Source organism: Mustela nivalis, assembly GCF_964662115.1.
Source record: "Mustela nivalis genome assembly, chromosome: 11".
Taxonomy (NCBI): Eukaryota; Metazoa; Chordata; class Mammalia; order Carnivora; family Mustelidae; genus Mustela; species Mustela nivalis.
This window is the reverse complement of record NC_139030.1, coordinates 38771576-38784280: the sequence shown is the minus strand read 5'-3', so window position 1 is coordinate 38784280 and position 12705 is coordinate 38771576. Positions and strand designations below refer to the sequence as shown.

The window sequence follows — 12705 nt, the reverse complement described above, 5'->3', positions numbered from 1 at the left end:
ATTTTATTTTTTTGCATATGGTATGTTCTATCCAGATTTTTATAACATAATACTATCAAGCAGTAGGCTAAAACATGTGCACTTAAGTAAATGCATTTCCATGATGAAGATATGTTGGCCTCTTGATGATAAAATAATAAGCTTTTGACTACCTGCCGCAGTATGTCCTGGAGATAAATGGGACCATGGACATGCAAATACTTGGGAAGTGAAAGCATGCCATTATAAGTAAAAGATATTATTTATTTCTGTAGCTACTATATAGAGTAAGATAGGATCCCTATCACTCCAGTGGTTCTCTACTGTGGGTAATCATGATAGTTTTGGTTAATCTGAACCCTCCAATACTCAGATTGTGAACTCTGGACCAGTGTCAATCCATGAACAGAAACATTGGGAGTAAGCATTTAAAAATTTACAGCAATTTGATACAATAGAATAACTACTGACTTTAATAATAAAAATGTGGCTTGTATCTATGCACCTTTGCTTTATTAGTTTCATTTTACCAGTAAATCATTTCCACTGTTACATAATAGAATTGATCTACAATTGAAAACAAAAACAAAACATCAGAAAATCTACATCTTCAGTGTAGACAGTTTGAGAAGCACTGCTCTAAGTCATTCTCTCCAGAACAAAGATACCGACTTTGTGTCTGTGGAAGTTTGGGGGAAAAAGATGAAGATAAATATAGATATTATAAAATACCAGTATCAACAAAATACAGTAGAAGTTGATATTTAAAAAAATACAAAGAATTATAATGAAAAAAAAATCTGAAATGTGACAGTTCTGATTCATAGTATTGCTTTGATCAAAGTCCTTCTAAAACCTTTTTATCCCGCTTTTACAACCCCGTATGCAAACTTTTCTTCCCAGTATATGGGCTTACATTCTGAAACTTTTAGAGCAAGTAACATTTTTTCCTGTTGTTTAAAAAAAAATTGAGGGATTGTGTTTGGTTAAAAAAACTTCTATGCACCCATTTAATTAACATTAGCGGTAATTCCTCAGTCATCTGTAAGTCTTCCCTATGAAAAATTCCTTCATGAAGTCAATACAGTCAGTGTCTTTATTTTTTTTATTATGTTAAAAGTCAGTGTTTAAAATACAACTGAACTTTGGCAATCTGTTATGTTCTCACCAATTTGACACTGACTTTTTAATGGAAAGTCTTAACATAAGTCAGGACAGTATTTTTTTTTTTTTAATTTTATTTATTTGACAGAGAAAAAAAAGAGAGAGTGGGGGAAAGAGAGAAAGCACTTGCAGGAGGAGGGGTAGAGGAAGAAGAAGTCTCCCCATGGAGCAGGGGGCCCAAAGGGGAACCCCATCCCAAGACCCTGGGATCATGACCTGAGCCAAAGGCTTAACTGACTGAGCCACCCAGGCGCCCAAGTCAGGACAGTATTTTGAGCAAACAGTATCTGGTTCCTTTTGTCGGAGCACCTTGTTTTTCCAGATTACTGAGACAATACATTCCACAGGGGTTTAGAAAATGTCCTACAGATTTTTCATTCTATAGAAACTAATATTTGCCAGTACCTTAAAACTTAATATTCATGAATCAGATTGTAGATTTTGATTTTAGGAATCTTGGAATCATTATTTAGTTTAGATCACAAAATCAGAGGGTAGGAACTGCACAAGATGTCAGGTTTTATGTTGAGCCTTATGGGGTGGAATCAGTCAGAAGCCGTTCTTTTTTTTTTTTTTTTTAAGATTTTATTTATTTATTTGACAGAGATCACAAGTAGGCAGAGAGGCAGGCAGAGAGAGAGGGGGAAGCAGGCTCCCGGCTGAGCAGAGCGCCCAATGTGGGACTCAATCCCAGGACCCCAAGATCATGACCTAAACAGAAGGCAGAGTCTTAACCCACTGAGCCACCCAGGTACCCCTCAGAAACCATTCTTAATGCTTATGAGGCGGAGTCCTTGACAGTGCTTCAATCTTAGGCAAAATGGGAGGGGTTTTTGATCCATTTTTATGTAATTTTAACTTTCCTATATTTCATTTCAGTTTTCTTTCCTCCCGCTATTAGGCAAATTTGGCCCCAGATGCTTGGGTCCTATGTGAACTGAAATTAGTAACCTCAGCAAGGCTTGCGTTATGGTCCCCTGGGGTATATACTCCATTTATGCCCTTTTCTTCCTACTTTCAGACTCAGATTATCTTGACTCATTTTGCAACATGGACTATATTTCTTCAGCTTAAAAGAAAAAAAAAAAAAAGGAATTGGAATGCTTTATGAAGATGATGATATTCCAGTAAAGAGAAAATCAGTTTCCTGCTAACCAAATTGCTTCTTACAACACATTAATCTTTTCTAAATGATGTGTATTTAAAATCACCTCTTATATTACTATTTGTGAGGTGAGAAGAGTAAAGAAAGCCTGGGTTAGTCAGGAGAAGTTCTAAAAGCTTTGCTAATTTTTAAAATTCTTTAGTTCAGTAAGCAGAGTTAAATCCAAGGATAAAAATTTTGAAAAGAATGGGATGGCATGTTGATATTTTACCTTATCTTTGCCTCTTGATCTTGCTATCTTAGGAATCCTTGGTAACTTTTTCTTGAATGTCTTTCTAGTCTGACTTTGCTCCAGACTTTGATCCCAAAGCACTCCATCCCCTTAATGAGCATCCTTCAACTGTGAGTTCAGCCGCTGTTTCAGAACACTCTCTCCACCTACACACCTTTAGCCTTTGGGGACGTTTCTAGACACCCCCACACAGGAGGCCATCCCTCACAGCCCTCCATTTTCCTGCCTCTACCCTTCCTCCCACTGGCAGATCTACTCTTCTGATAGAAGATTTTTCTCTTTGCCTGCTGTTTAAGTGTGATGTTTTTGATCTTCCCTTATCTCTCTCCCCATTCATATGGAAAATTCAGCCTCCCTAAACACAAAATATCTAACTCCACTTCCACTATTAACCTGTTCCCATTTTCTTTTAAATTCATCTCTACTCCCAAACCTAGTTCTGGTTTCAAATGCCTGGGCAGGAAATCTAGATACCTTGAAATATTATCAGCCATGCTGATAATAAAAACAACAGCCTGAGAATTTTATGATTTCAACAATGGCCAACCCTTCTTTGGTTCATCCTTCAGTTTTCTATGGTCCTTGGTTAAATTGTGAGTCCTGTTTTGCTGAATGTAGTTTTATTAATGACATTGCTTTACCTACACTTGACCATGTCCTGGAACTTAATCCTGGAAACTCTTGCTCCAGTGGAACCAAGGAGAAACAGTCACGCCTGATGTGTCTTATGGCTTATTGACAAAAGTACTTGACAAATACTTCCTCCAAATCTGCTTATCTACCTTTGGCTTTTAGAAGAGGTACCAATTTAAACTTGAGGGCATTATGCTAAATGAAATAAATCAGGGAAAGACAAATACTATGTGACGTCACTTGTATGGATCTATACAAGAACAAGAATGAGAACAAGCTTGTAGATACAGAGAACAGATGGGTAATTTCCAGAAGCTCGGCGTTGGGGATGGGCAAAGGAGTCAAAAGGTACAAACTTCTAGTGGTAACATAAGTCATGGAAATGCAATACACAGTGTGGTGACTCTAGTTAATACTACTGTATTGAATGCATGAAAAGTGTCTAAGAAAATAAATCTTAAAAATTATCACAAGAAAAAAATTCTGTGCAGATGGTGATGGATGTTAACTAGGCTTATTGTGGTGATAATGTGATAATTTCACAATATACACAAGTATCAAATCATTATGTTGTACACCTGAAACTAATATAATGTATGTCAATTATGCCTCAATAAAGAAAAAATACAGTAAATTTTTTTTAAGTACCAATTCAGAAACCTGAAACATATTTCCCACTGTGCTTAGCACTTTCTGCCCTCTGAATCTGATGTCTGTACCCTGTCGCCTGTTGGCATCCTACGTGAGTATTCCTTTTGGCACCAGCAGCAGCTGCTCCCTATGGCAAAGCAGCTGTGAAAGCTGATCAGCCAGGATTTTTCACTTGAATCAGTTTAAACTGAGCACGCAAAGATGTGGCAGACACTACTAGACACATTTTCTAGCCATTTCTTTCAAATTTACCGTCTTAGCCTTATGCTTGGAGCAGCATGTTTGGTCTGTGCCTTGGGTATTAGGAAGAATACCAAAAGCCTCCTGTCACTAATAACACCCATTTCCACATTAACCCTTTGAATCTCGATGAATTTTTTTGAGAACGGTTAGAACTGACTTCCCTAGGGTCTGGCTTCTCTCTCCATGGGTGACACTGTAACACACTTTATCTTTTTGAAGTGAGCAGTCTGTCAGTTTCAACACATCATTTCTCTTTTCCTCCCGTATTTACATCTGTAACCAAAACTGATTCTTTTCACTCACCAGTAGCTCTTAAAAGAGTTGGGTCCTTTATCTATCTAGATCCACTTATCTAGCTATCTATCTATTTAATTTAGCGACTGCCTTATCATCTGTTTTAAATGATTCTTCTCACCCTGAGCCTGACAATTTGACTCCTCTTTCCTTCAACTTTGCTCTCTCCTGCTTGCTTTCACCAGGCTATCCAAGACTGTCTTGCTTTGCTGTTCCCTCCCTTTTCTGTCTGTCCCTGTGCTCCCAGGTTAACATAATCCTATTTGAGCCTCTCATTTTATTAACACTATCCCGTGTGAGTCTTGCTTTTGATTGGTTCTGTCTCAGAGATGCTAGTCTTTTCAGATCACATATATAGACCTTCTATATACAAATCACAAGTGTAAAAGAGGAAGGAACTAGGCTGTCCATCAGTGTCATCTTGGCAAGTGTACCTGGGGAAGACCCTTGAGTGGGATCCCAAGGGTCTCTGATAACTGTGTTTATGTGTGCTTCATAGTGTGGGCTGTATTCTAAGAACTACGCACATATGCACATATGCATTGAATCCTTAGAAAGCTAAGAGTTATGGAACATTATCATTCCCATTCACAGGTTAAGAAATTGAGACACAACTCATTAGAAATAGTCTTGAAGCAGGCAGTTGAGCTCCAGAGCCCATGCTCTTAACCACCTAGCCACAAAACAGGGTTTCTTTTCTTTTTTTTTTTTTCTTTTAAGATTTTATTTATTTATTTATCTGACAGAGAGAGATCAGAAGTAGCCAGAGAAGGCAGAGGGGGAGCGGGGGGAAGCAGGCTTCCCACTGAGCAGAGAACCCAATGCAGGGCTCTATCCCAGGACCCTGAGATCATGACCTGGGCTGAAGGCAGAGGCTTAACCCACTCAGCGACCCAAATGCCCAAGAAAGGGTTTCAACATCCAATATTTCTGCTTTCTATTGGTTCTCCAGGTCCCATGAGTTTTTTCTGTAGTCCCAGGCTTCTCATTCTACCACATTCTGACAAGCCAGGGGAAAAGAAAGATTCTTTCTGGAACTCATGAAATCTTACAACTTCCTTTTTACTCACACTTTCATTTCTTTGTACAAATTGAACTTGTTTCCTTTCTCTCCATGGCTTTCCTCCAGACTCTAGCCTCCAGTTCACTTGACCAAATACAGACATTTGCACTCCTCTTACTGATGGTTCTGGTCACGAGGTGCAGCTTCAGAGGGAACACGGGCTCCAAGGATACTCACAGCCCTCTTCTGAGCTCCCAACACTTGAGACTAGACTCTAGAATGAAGTTCCTGACTTTTCTCTTTGAGTCATTTGTTGACCATTACACAGTTTAGGTCATTTTAAAGCACAGAGGACTATTTGTAAGCCCTTACCTTCTCAACCTGGCTGAAATTCAAGCACACGATGAGGCAGCCTCTGACCCAGAGCAACCGGGATGGTGGCAAAGAAAGGAGCACTGCGAATGGCAGGAATTTCAGCATTTTAAATGACTGGCTAAAATGTTGGATTTTCAGAAAGTGAGCATTAAAACTTGATATAGCCAAATGTTGTGTAAAAGTTTAGTGGCATGTACTGAAAAGTATCTGCCTGATGTCAAGCTACATGACTTCTCCTCATAAGAGGTCAGGGTTCCTCTTTTCTACTTTTTCTTTGTTTTTATAATGACTAGGGTGGACTCAGTTGATGATATTGAGGCGTTAGCCCTGATTCCTCTTTTTTTGTTTTTTCCTTTTCCTCCTCCCTCCAACCCATCAACTTAAAAACTTCTTTATCTGGCTTACAGAACCCAGTATGTCCTGGCCTCTGGCTACTTGGATCTTCCTCTATTACCACACACTGTACCCACACTAAACTGTTCTCTGTGCTGTGACCTTCTCAAGTCATTTTGATACAACCCTCTCTTTTCTGCCTGCTGCAGAGACTTTGGTAAGACCAGTCAGTGATCTTGACCTATGTCCCCTCAAATCATGGAGCACAGACTCACACCTAGAAATGTCTAAAAGACCAGCTGCTCTGACAGACAAGCACAAAGAAGAGGCTGAGTCCCTGAGTCGAAAACGGTCTGGACTCCCAGAATTTATTATGACAAAGGACACGAGTGCTTCCTCTTGACCAGATGGTGATGATAGGAGAAATCCCCAACATGGAGCCCTTTTAAGTCCCACCAAGAGGCCTATGTAAAGGAGAAAAGTGACTTTTATTTTAGTATCAAACTACAGTAATTTTGTTGCTAGAAGTTTCAAATCACTTCACATCAACCTTTAAAAATTAAACTCCGTCTTTAACAACAATGGTTAAACCCTAAAACATAGTTCCAGTTACTTCCATGTAGACACCAGACTTGGATCTTCCCCTAGACTTATGTATCATCAATTCAGTCAAGAAATAGTTATTGAACCATTTCTACAAGATAACAGATCATGTCCAACTCCTAAGAAACAGAGCTTGGAACAACCCAAAGCTCCTGCTTTCACCCACACAAAGCTCTTTTTTGACAGTGATAGCCTCTGTGGTAATAATTAGGACACCTGATAGTACCGTTTTCCAGATTTGCCTGATCATGACTCACCCAGGTGACATAATTTTTTTTTCTTTCTTTCTTTATTTGACAGACAGAGATCACAAGTAGGCAGAGAGGCAGGCAGAAAGAGAGGGGGGAAGCAGGCTCCCTGCTGAGCAGAGAGCCTGATGTGGGGCTCGATCCCAGGACCCTGAGATCATGACCTGAGCCGAAGGCAGAGGCTTAACCCACTGAGCCACCCAGGCGCCCCTCACCCAGGTGACTTATTAAAAATACAGATTCCTGAGCCTGTCTCTGGGAATTGCTGATTGATGACATCCTGGGTGAGTCCTACAAATCCATTATTTTACACATGGCCCTAGTTTGTTTTATCAGGCAATTGTTGGAAGCACTGGATAGAGAATCCCAGAGTTGGGGTGGTCCTCCAGAGTGGACTGAGGAGGTAGTATTTGAGTTGAGGCCCAAATGAGGAGAAAGTATGGGGGAGGTGAAGTTCGAGCAGAGGGAGCAGCAAAGGCAAAGGCCCCGAGCGCGCTACGAGGCTGCTGCCTCTCGGGAGCAGAGAAGCCAATAAAATCACAGATTGACCAATTAGAGAAAAATTGGCCAAATGAGGTTAGACAGGAAGGCAGGAGCTATGTCAAGGAGTTTGAACGTTTTCTAAACTCGGGGAGCAGCTGTTGGATAATTTTAAGAAAAGGAATGACAGTCCGATACACATTTCAAAAGATGTATTCAAAAACACTCTTCAAAAATATATGTTTATAAAAAATAAAAAATTTAAAAAAAATAAAAATAAAAAACTGAAGGAAAAAAAAAAACCACTCTTCATCAGAAAGAGACTTGAGAATGTGCTTCGGAATCACCTGGAATGGTTTCTTTAAAATGAAGTTTCCTAGTCTGTATCCCAGATCCTGAACTAGGGCCCAGACATCTCTACTTTGAATAAGCGTGCCAGGCCTGATAATTACAGCCGCCAACTAGAACCCCCATAAGGCCCTGACTCTATTTTAATGATACAGTGGCTAGTGTTGAAGTAGTAGGAATATTACTGAATTCCTGAGGACCTTGTGAAATGTTTTTAGTGAATACATAAATGAATAACCAAATCTTTGATATTTAAAATGTAACTGGGGTTGCCTGGGTGGCTCAGTGGGTTGTTTCTGCCTTTGGTCAAGTCATGATCACAGGGTCCTGGGATCTAGCCCTGTATTGGACTCTGCTCAGGGGGGAATCTGCTTCTCCCTCTCCCTGCACCTCCCTGCTGCTCCTGCTTGAGCACTCTCTCTCTCTCAAATAAATAAATTAAAATCTTTTTAAAATAATTAATTAACATGTAACTGGCTTTTTTAAAAAGTTAGGAATTTTATAAACTAATTGTCATAATAAGTAAGATTAATAACAGTTCTTATATATTTCAAATATTCCCTAAACAAAAACAACAACAACAAAAAACCTTAGGCCAGAGTTTTGATCATTTTCATTAATATATGAAAACAGCAATCTGGCTTTAATTTAACTAGATCTGGTTAGAAAGTATATCATCAGAGAAGATTATTGATGAGTTACAGAAGATTATTGATTGTTACAGATTATGAAAGGTAACAAAGCAATAATCATGCTTGAAGAGTTTTCATTGCTTAGTACTCAAGAGTTTGGTCATATGTATAGCATCTATGATCTATAATGGTTGAGGAGGAAAAACATATGAAATCAACACAAAACCCCAAAGCTGGACTATCAGAGTTTTTTCTAGAATTTACCCCATGTACATAGACATGGAGAGTTTTTACTTTTATATATAATATAGTATATTGGTGATTGCAAGTGCCCCTTTTTTTCCTTAGGATCAGAGAAATGCAATAGCAGTCTATAAAACTTCAAATAAAATACAGATAATCAAATGTTTACTAAGATACGCTCTTGATTAAAAGGACAATACAAATAGGAGTGATGTATGAAAAGCAGTGTGATTTATAATTAAAACTACTAAAACTTCTTATTCTTGGGAGTAGCATAGACTGGTTCATAAAAAGTATTTCCAGTGTAAATATACATCATTTTCACAGGTAGTATACAAATATTGAACATAACTAGATCAGTTACACGCCTGCTCCAGACTGGACAAATGCTACATCTTACTTTATCTACAGTGATTAACACACAGTGGACCTTCAGTAAATGTCTGTGAATGACTGAATGGTTGTCACAGTTGATATAAATCATGAAGTTAATGTGACCAAGTTCATATTCAGTCAACTGATCATACCTGTTTTCTTGGCATCAGGAGGCACTATTTCTTTATTTCTAACCAGAAACCTACTGTATCCTTTTTCCATCACCTAATTTACTCATTGGTCACAAAAGAAACGGGGCAAGAAAAATGCATCTGTCACGACTTTTCAACAAGTATTAATAGTGTTATATACCAAGACCAGAATAAGTATATATATGTATATCCAGATCTAGGTTGTGTATATACACATATGCATATGTGTGTGTGTGTGTGTGTGTGTGTATATATATATATATACACACACATATAGACATAAGGCCATGTGTATGAATCTGTGTATGTCTATAAATTTAAAATACATGAATCTATATTTTATAATCACATATATAATATATATTATTAATAATAACCTGCTATTATTTCAAAAGGGAAAAATTACAGCCCATTATTATAGACCTGACACACATTACTGGATTTTGAATGTGTGTTCCAAGGAGATTGCACTAAAAGAGCTAAATATATTTAAAGCTAATAAAAATAAAAGGTTTTTTGAAAAAAATTATGTTGAAGCTCTTTACACAACCACTTTATTCCACTTTCTGTCAAAGCTTATATGCTTCCAAGGGAGTACAGTAATTTGTGCATTTTCTATTTTTAAATCATTCATTGTTCTACTTAAATATTATGAGTGTATGCCAATTCCTAAAAGAGTCATGCAGAGATAGTAGGTGCAATTGTGTTGTACTCAAAATAAATTCACGGTTAAAGCAAATATTTAACAACTGTCAAATACTGGATTGCATGTAGAAAAACTAATCCTGTATAGCTCTGGTAAATTAAAACTTCAAACCAAACCTTCCTTCTGTGCTTTATAATTAGAAAACCAAATGAGGAACTTTTCTGAGAAGCCTGGTTTAAGAAACCCACCTGTTTTCTTTTTTGAAAAAAAAAAAAAACAAACAACAAAACTATATTTCTGAAGTTAATATGTTTAAGCAAAAGATTTAATTGACCCAGGAAACTGGAATTGAATTGTACAGTAAAGAATGACTGTCTCACATTTAAATATTACCATGTATATTTGTGACATAATATAATTTGATAAATGGCTTATGAGGCATTAATTATAAATTATATGCATTTAAAAAGCATCAAGCTCAGATCATTCAAAGGAGACATCATCTGAGGAATGGCAGCCATCTTGTGGATAATCCTGTAAGCCTCATGTCCAGGGACCTTTATATTTTCTCCACATTAGCCACCCTGGCTTCATCCAGGACCTTGTCAGCTTTTGAAAGAGCTATACTAAAATATTAAACTTGGGCATTCAGTTCTCTGATCACCAGCCCTACCTGATTAGCACCCCCACATCTGTCTTCAGTCTTTCAGGGACATTTAGTCTACTGACTCCTCTCTCCTCTTGTGCTACCTTGCTTATCCATATAAATTTCATGCTTTGTTATTTCAAATACTTGCTTCCTAACTCCTCAGCCCTCTTCTCCTGTTGTCCTTCAGTCTGAGTACTTAGAAAAACCCCACTTGGCTGATCTAATTTTTCATCTTTTCTGAAAGAATACCCATGTTACTCAGTACCACTGGAGGAACTTTGTACATACTTGCAGATTGGTGCTAGCAACTGTGTTCTCAGAGTTCTGACAAATCCCCCTTACCCTTTTTTCCAAATGCTTACAACTTCTCTTTTCTTCGTAAATCTCCAACCTCATCACTTACTCTCACTTTCGTCAGGTGACATTGCTTTCAGCTTCATGAGGAAAAGAGAAGCCATCAGAGTAGAATAGCTTCAATCTCCCATTCTGATTATAGACTTCCCACATATCAACCATCATTTTCTCCTTCCCTCCTATGATGATGGAAAGGGGCCTCTTCTGTTGAAGACAAACCTTTCTATTAAGGGGTCCTATTTCCTCTCACCCTCTCCCCTCCACACACACCCCGTATCCTTAAAATCATTTTCTATACCAGCCTATTTTCGCAAATAATGAAATGATTATTTCAAGTCTTCCCAATGTAAAAAAAAAAAAAATGTGTAAAACCTCTCCATATCTTTCTCTGTGGCCCCTACCTCTTCTCTCTGCTTCCTTTGATAACTAACCCTCTACCTGCCCTTTCCTCTTCTTCACCTCCCACTTACTCTTTGATCCACCTGTAATCTGGCTTCTGCCTTCACCACACCCTTGAGAAGACTCTCACCAAAGTCACAAATGACCCTTGTATCAGTCAAGATGGCATATTGGAGTTGGAATAATTTAGAGAGAATGTCATAAAGAGAAATAAAGGCCTTTGGGAGAGCATAGTGAACCCTCAAGAGATGGCACAATATTCCAGAGCTAAACAATGCAGGAAGCTCTTACCCACCATAGCCCAAAAGGGATAAACAGCCACCTGCCTAACAGGAACTGTGACCTTCAGTCAAGGAATGCATAGCCTGCAGCTAATCCACAAAGCAGCAGCTGAGGGGTGATATCTCTGTTCACTCTCCTCCCTTCCTCCTTCTCATCCCCTGCCTGTGCTCACTATTGGTCTAACTCAAACAGAAGATAGAATGCAGAGAGTTCATTGAGGCCATTCATATGTCAAACTTCAGGGTGCAAAACACGTTGAAGAGAAATGGAGGCAAAGAGAATGTGACCCAGCACAACCTTATTGCTAAATCTATTGTGCAACTCTCCGTCTTTGTCTTACTTAGGCTCTTAGTAGTACTTACAAATCCTGGCCTTTTCTTGAAACTCCTTTTTTTGTGATGCTTCCATGCCACTGCAGTCTTCTACCTCATCTCTTCAACCTACACCTTTTTTAAAATGCTGGTGCTCTTCAGGCCTATGACTCTTCAAAGGCTGCTTTTCTCTCATTGTCCCTCAGTGGACTCCTCTGTTTTTAGTGCTTCAGTCACCATCTGTAGTTTCAGATGGTTTCTCAAGAATACATTTTGAGCCTAGATCTTTGCTCTAAGCTTTCAGGCCTGCTTCCTCATCTGTATATAGTGGATCTTCAATGAGAAGACTCATAGATACATCAATATCAACTTGTCAAAAATTAAACCATTTTATCTAACCTCAAATCCATTCCATTTTGTTTCTTATTTTAGTACAAGCATAAATATATGTTCTAGTGTGCCATTGACCAGCCAGCTGTTCTCTCTTTCCCTCTCCTCAGTCTTCCCTATTCCCTGATACACAGAAATATTGAAATTAGGCCAATTAGAAATCCTACAAGGGCCTCTAGGTGTTCAAGTGAAAGGGAGAGTTACATTTCTTTCACTTTATAAAACTGGAAGCTTAGTGAGGAAGGCATGTTGAAAGTTGAGATGGGCCAAAAGGTAAGCCTCTTACACCAACAGCTAAGTTGTGAATGCAAAGGAAACATTCTTAAAGGAAATGAAACATGCTACTCTAAGGTACACACAAATATGAGAGCTAAATTTAGTGGTCTGGATAGAAGATCAAACCAGCCACAACATTCCCTTGAGCCAAGTACTAATTCAGAGCAAGGCCCTTAACTCTCTTCAGTACTCTGAAGGCTGATAAGGAATCTTCAGAACACAGATTGGAAGCTAGCAGAGGCTGG

At 38.6% G+C, this 12705-nt stretch overlaps 1 protein-coding gene across 17 annotated transcripts in view; it reads left to right on the top strand.

The window, feature by feature from the left end:
- ITGA4 (integrin subunit alpha 4) overlaps positions 1-12705 on the top strand; it is a 220344-nt gene that overhangs the window by 95448 nt on the left and 112191 nt on the right. Inside the window, exon 1 of one of the 17 annotated variants that reach the window (XM_082690225.1) lies at positions 2023-2125. The exons of 15 other annotated variants lie outside the window; for them this stretch is intronic. The gene's annotated coding sequence lies outside the window, so the exon portion shown is untranslated. Of the gene's footprint in view, positions 1-2022; positions 2126-12705 lie in introns of those variants that run through there. One more of the 17 variants, XM_082690228.1, reaches the window with a different exon arrangement.